At 35.9% G+C, this 5,451-nt stretch overlaps 1 long non-coding RNA gene across 1 annotated transcript; it reads left to right on the forward strand.

Moving 5' to 3' along the window:
* The first annotated feature begins 4,508 nt into the window (after window positions 1–4,508).
* On the forward strand, window positions 4,509–4,970 carry LOC131858071 (uncharacterized). Its single transcript, XR_009358872.1, has 3 exons — window positions 4,509–4,560; window positions 4,669–4,787; window positions 4,925–4,970. It is a non-coding gene; the product is annotated as an uncharacterized LOC131858071 (long non-coding RNA).
* The last annotated feature ends 481 nt before the right edge of the window (window positions 4,971–5,451 follow it).

A 5,451-nucleotide genomic window follows, 5' to 3' on the forward strand; every position in this document is an offset into this window, starting at 1 on the left:
AGCGACTACTTTTTGGACATGAACAACAAAAAGGGAAAAAGTGCATAAAATGCTATGATTGAAGTAGTTGCAAATTTTGGTCTTGGTTGTGACATTGCTCAAATGAAATATTTTGTAACAAAATTATGGGTAACGGGTCATTTTTGAGTGACAAGTGTCTCCTCTGGCTCACAACTTGTTTCCTCCCTTATTTTCTATAAAAGGGAATTCAAGGCCAAGAGACAGGGTTCTGAATTTGATTTTTCTATTGATTTTTTCTAAGTTAGAGTCATAGGTCCCATGTAGAAAGTTTTAGGTGAAAATGAGAAAATTGTAAATATTTCGTAGAGTAAAATAGTGAGTCTTGTGTCATGTTTTATGCAGGTTTTGAAGAATCGAATTGTATACTATTTTATGGTAGATATAGCATTTGAATAAATAAAAAAGAATTCAAGTTTATTTTTCTCCAGTGTATGATTCTACTATCTTTTCAGTGAAAGTGAATCAAGGGTTTCTTTCTTTAAGTGCATTGTTGTGATGTATGTGATTTATATTTATGCTTTGATCCAAGGGATCAATTAAACGCTTGAATGAAATTATAGAGTGGTAGGGTTTGTGCAGGGATTTTAATAAGTAGTTCGGGCTTGGATCATAGTTGAGATGCATTGTGAGGCAACACATTCTTAGATCAGTATGCTATCAAATATTTTTTGTTGTAATTCACCTTATATTTCATGAATTTGATTCCTCAATTGAATAAGGCATTCGTCACAACTCGTTTTAAGGCTTTATAGTCAATTTGTACTCATTTCGTTTGCATTTGTTACACAATTGTTGATTATCAGAATACATTTCAATTTATGTATATTATTTCACATTTATCCATCTGATGCTCCAATTAGGTTGAGAATCACTGAAGGATTTGCCATCCTTGAGCATTCTCCCTATTGTTGAGCCTGCATATGAGATTATCTTCTTTGTTTTAGTTGAACTTGTGAGTATGGCGCAGAGATCATAAATTCACTAAGGGATCATCCTCCTAGGTTTTGTAGAGTCAAAAGTGTAGAATGATTTACTGATCCTTGTCATAGTTGGTCCAAGTTTTGAATGATATCAATAATTGGAGATGGCTTCTCCATAGAAAAACCAAAGAATCAACTTGGTTTTTGCCTCTTGTAGTGTAAACCTCATTTCGGGCACCAACAGATCTCACAATCTAAGTATGTAAATGATATCTTGAAGAGGTTTAATAGTGATGGATTGCAAATCGGCCCCAACACCTATTGTCACAGGTTTGAAATTGAGCAAGGATGATAAAGAATCTAAATTTGGTTAAACTTTTACAAAATACTTGTTGGTAGTCTCATGTATCTAACAACCACAAGGCTAGATATAATGTTTGTAGTTAGCCTCATTTCAAGGTTCATGGAGTCTCCATAAGTTTCGCATTGGCAAGCTGAAATAAGAATTTTGAAATATATTAGTGGAACAAGGAACTATGGAATTCTCTACTCAAGAACAAATTATTTCAAACTGATAGGATACACTGATAGTGATTGTGCTGGCAACATACATGATAGGAAGAACACTTCAGGCTATGCTTTTCTTTCTGGATCAGGTGTAGTATCATTGGCTTCAAAGAAGCAACCAATTGTTACTCTTTCATCAACTGAAGCAAAGTATGTAACAGATACACTGGCAGCATGTCAAACAATTTGGATGAGAAGAATATTGAAAGATTTGGAGAATGAACAAGAAGAGGCAACAAAGATATATTGACAACAACTCAGCCATAACATTGTCAAAAAATCTAGTATTTCACAAAAGGAACAAGCATATAGACATGAGGTTTCATTTCATTAGGGAGTTGACCAACAATGGAGAAATCATTTTAGAGCACTGCAGGTCCGAGGATCAATTTGCTGATATTTTCAGCAAAGCATTGGGAAAAGAAAGTTTTCTTCATCAAAGAGACAATTTAGATATCATACATGACAGTTGCGATTAAGAGGGAGTGTTGAAAAATAATCCCATCTCCTATATTTATTTCTCCTAACATAGACTTCTCTTTCCCACCGACTAATGTCTTCTCTCACTGTCCTTCCATTCAGTCTTTGCTTACTGTGCCTTCTTCGTTACACCAAACAGGACAGTCTTTCAATTAAAAAAATGATAATAATTTATTCTCGATGTGCATACAATAAACAAGAAAGTTAGGAATTAAATGAAACTTTTTTATTTTTGTTTTTCCTTCTTTGCTAGAAACACGTAGAAGTATCTAGAAACATATCATAACAGCAAGCAAATAGAAAAAGAGAAAGGGGGAAGTTTTTGAACAGGTAGGCAAAAAGAAAAACAGAGCTATGTGGCTGTAGCAACAGCAAATGCACTTCAAGAATAGGGGACACTATTAAGAACAGGGGTTATGTATCTGCAGCATTGTCTGGGCACAAGAGAAGTGAAACAATCCCAGGTTTATGAACCATATATTAATTTCTGTATACATTTGAAAAATATAAATATACAAATCACTTTCATTTTATTAGTATGTTTTATTTTTGTGTTTATCTATTCTTCATTTCCTCTGCCTCATTCCATCAGTTGAGGGGACTGGACGTTCTTCTAAAGAGGGAAGTCTCGACGCGTGTCTTCTGGACGGATTTATACAAGGTTATAATAACTTTGAAGAATTTCATGAACATAATAGCTCGTACATAGGTTGTGAATGGATTGTAGCAGTTAAGGAAAAAGAGTGGGATATTGATGTAAAGAAATGGCGGAACCGGTCAGGTATAGATATCTGCTCCAATGTTTTAATTGTTACTTTATTCATCAAATTGAGATGCTAGTTTACATTTATATCATTTCATCATGTCATGCAATGCGGTATCGCATCTTTCTACTCATCAAACGGTAATTTGTTGAGAAAACAACTCTATGATGGAGTCACTCTCCACAAGGTACGCAGGTTAAGAATTGCATGGTGCAATGCCTACTTCTATGAAGATGTGGAGCTGCTTTATTGGTTGTGGCAAAACCAGAAGCATCCATTCGACCCAGACTTCTTCAACTTTACCTCTCATGTTGGTTTTCCTTTGAGGAAAACAATGAAAGGTTTAGCGTCTCATGCTCCCGGATTTCATCCGCAAATGGAAAATCCAAGGGAAGAAACCTTAACAGTTTTGAATTATGTAAAAGGCAAAGGCACGCTGGACTGGGGAGTAGAAATGGTCGAATTATTTATAGAAGTGTACGGGTCGGCCTTCGTTGAAACGGCCGGTGCAATTACATTCACAAACGTTGAAAGGATTCCCATATTCACAAAGCTCTTCTCTATATCTCTACATCAACTACAAGACCAGATTCCCAACATTAAACCTCGCTTTGCAGAGGTTTTGAGCGAGGCAGTTCAGAGAGGATACCATCTGCTTGTGGACGAGATGTTGTTGAAGTTCAGAGATGATATTGCCCACATCACCACAGATGACTGTGTGCCCGCTTTGAGAGCGGCAGTTCGTGGAGGGTACGTCGAATTGGTGAAAAGCTTGTTAAAGAGCAGGGATGGAGTAGAGCTCCCAGTTGAAGTGGAGGACAAAGGAAAGACGCTCTTCCATTAATATGCCTTGTTTCATGCCCAAGTCTTTCAGCTACTTCAACAAACATATGCCAGTTTGGATGATAATGTCATCACAAGACAGGATATATTTGGAAGAAACTATCTTCATTGGGCAGCAAAAGCAGCTTGTGACTCACAAGCTGTGTATCATATGCTAAAGGAGTCTATTTCTTCAGATAAGCGCCTAATCGTATGTCATCAAAGGGACGAAGCGCCTAATCCTATGTCATCAAAGGGACGACCGAGGAAGGACACCATTGCATGTTGCTGCATCCAAAGGCAATAGCGGAATGATCGAGAAATTACTAGATTACTTTCAAGACGAGGATTGAACAAAGTGGATTCATGCAACTGATTCCTCTGGTCAAACAGCACTCCAATTGGCAGCAAGTGAAGGCCATGAACATTCAGTCAAAAGGCTTCTAAAAAAAGGGTCCCAACCGCTAAAACGTGATGGCCGAAAAAAAACAGCATTGCACCGCGCGACTCTTGTGAAGGATCCAAAGCTAGCACTTGCCACATGCAAAGCACTCGTAGAAAGTACAAAACCTCCTCACAAGTCACTTTTGTTGTGGGCCTCTGTAACTGGCATTGGCACTCCAGACGAGATGGAAGGTGTGGATTCTGATGTTAAAAACTATCTTCTAAGGCAAAAGAAAGAATATGGAAAATACTTGCTAAGAGAAGCCGCACGTATCGACAACGCTGAAATGGCGTGGGAGCTTCTAAATAGAGGCGCCGACATGGGAGACATTCTTGATCCCCGTTGGAGAGGTACTTTGAACTCATGGGAGGAGAAAGCACTTAAAAATGGTATGGATGATGAGGGCCTGATCCTTAATTTGAAATGCTCGTTAATTTTTCTAAAACGTTTTACTCATAGTTGTATTCTTGTAAAGTAACAAGTCGAACGGAGAGAATGAAAGAGCAAGGACGACATCAACCAAGTATGGAGGATAAACTTGGTAAATACAAATTCTCTAAAGCGATTTCTTTAAATGCATCTAACCCATTTTTTATATTTTTAAATGCATCTGCTGACATAACAAAATGGTATGCTCGAGTTGTTACAGGAAGGTATGTTTTTGCGGAAGGTGTAGCTGCTTTGCTTTTCAATCGATTTGTTGAATCACCAATTACAGTGGGTATTTCTGGTGAATGGGGTATGGGAAACTCCAGTCTGATGATTCAGGTACATAGTGAAAACTGTTTTTATAATATATGATTTCAATGCACAGTGATTCTTGAATTGTTTCCAAAACTCAGAATTATAAACATATTTAATAATAAATTTTTAAAAATGATAATAACTTGCATGGATTTTTGTAGATTGAAAAGATTTTACTCATTACAGAAGCCCAGCTAACGTTTCCGAATCTTCTGCCATCGGAGCAATTTGGTGGAGCTAAGAAGATCTCTCTTAGTACAAGAGGCAGACAGATATATGGACAGATTAAAAAGGGGTTTCACAATTTACTGTCAACAGATATAACAAAGGTATATGTTACATTTAGTAGAACAAATTATTTAGATAATATATTTCAAGACTTCAATACTTAATAATAATTTTATTTTATTAATATTATAAATCATAATAAATGGTTATTTTATTCATCAAAATTATTATTATTATTTTTTTTTTAATAAAAGTGGATAAACCATTGAATTATATTAATAATTTTTATTTTTTACAACCGTGTCTGATTCAAAATTAATATTTTAACTACTAAAATATATTTTAAAAATAATTGACTTTTTGTAACAAACCCGATTGGCATTGTGCTGGCAAAATACAAATATCAGTATCATGCTATTTATTAGTCACATGGTAAATGTCGAATCACAATACATAAAAC

Source organism: Cryptomeria japonica, chromosome 9, assembly GCF_030272615.1.
Source record: "Cryptomeria japonica chromosome 9, Sugi_1.0, whole genome shotgun sequence".
NCBI lineage: Eukaryota > Viridiplantae > Streptophyta > Pinopsida > Cupressales > Cupressaceae > Cryptomeria > Cryptomeria japonica.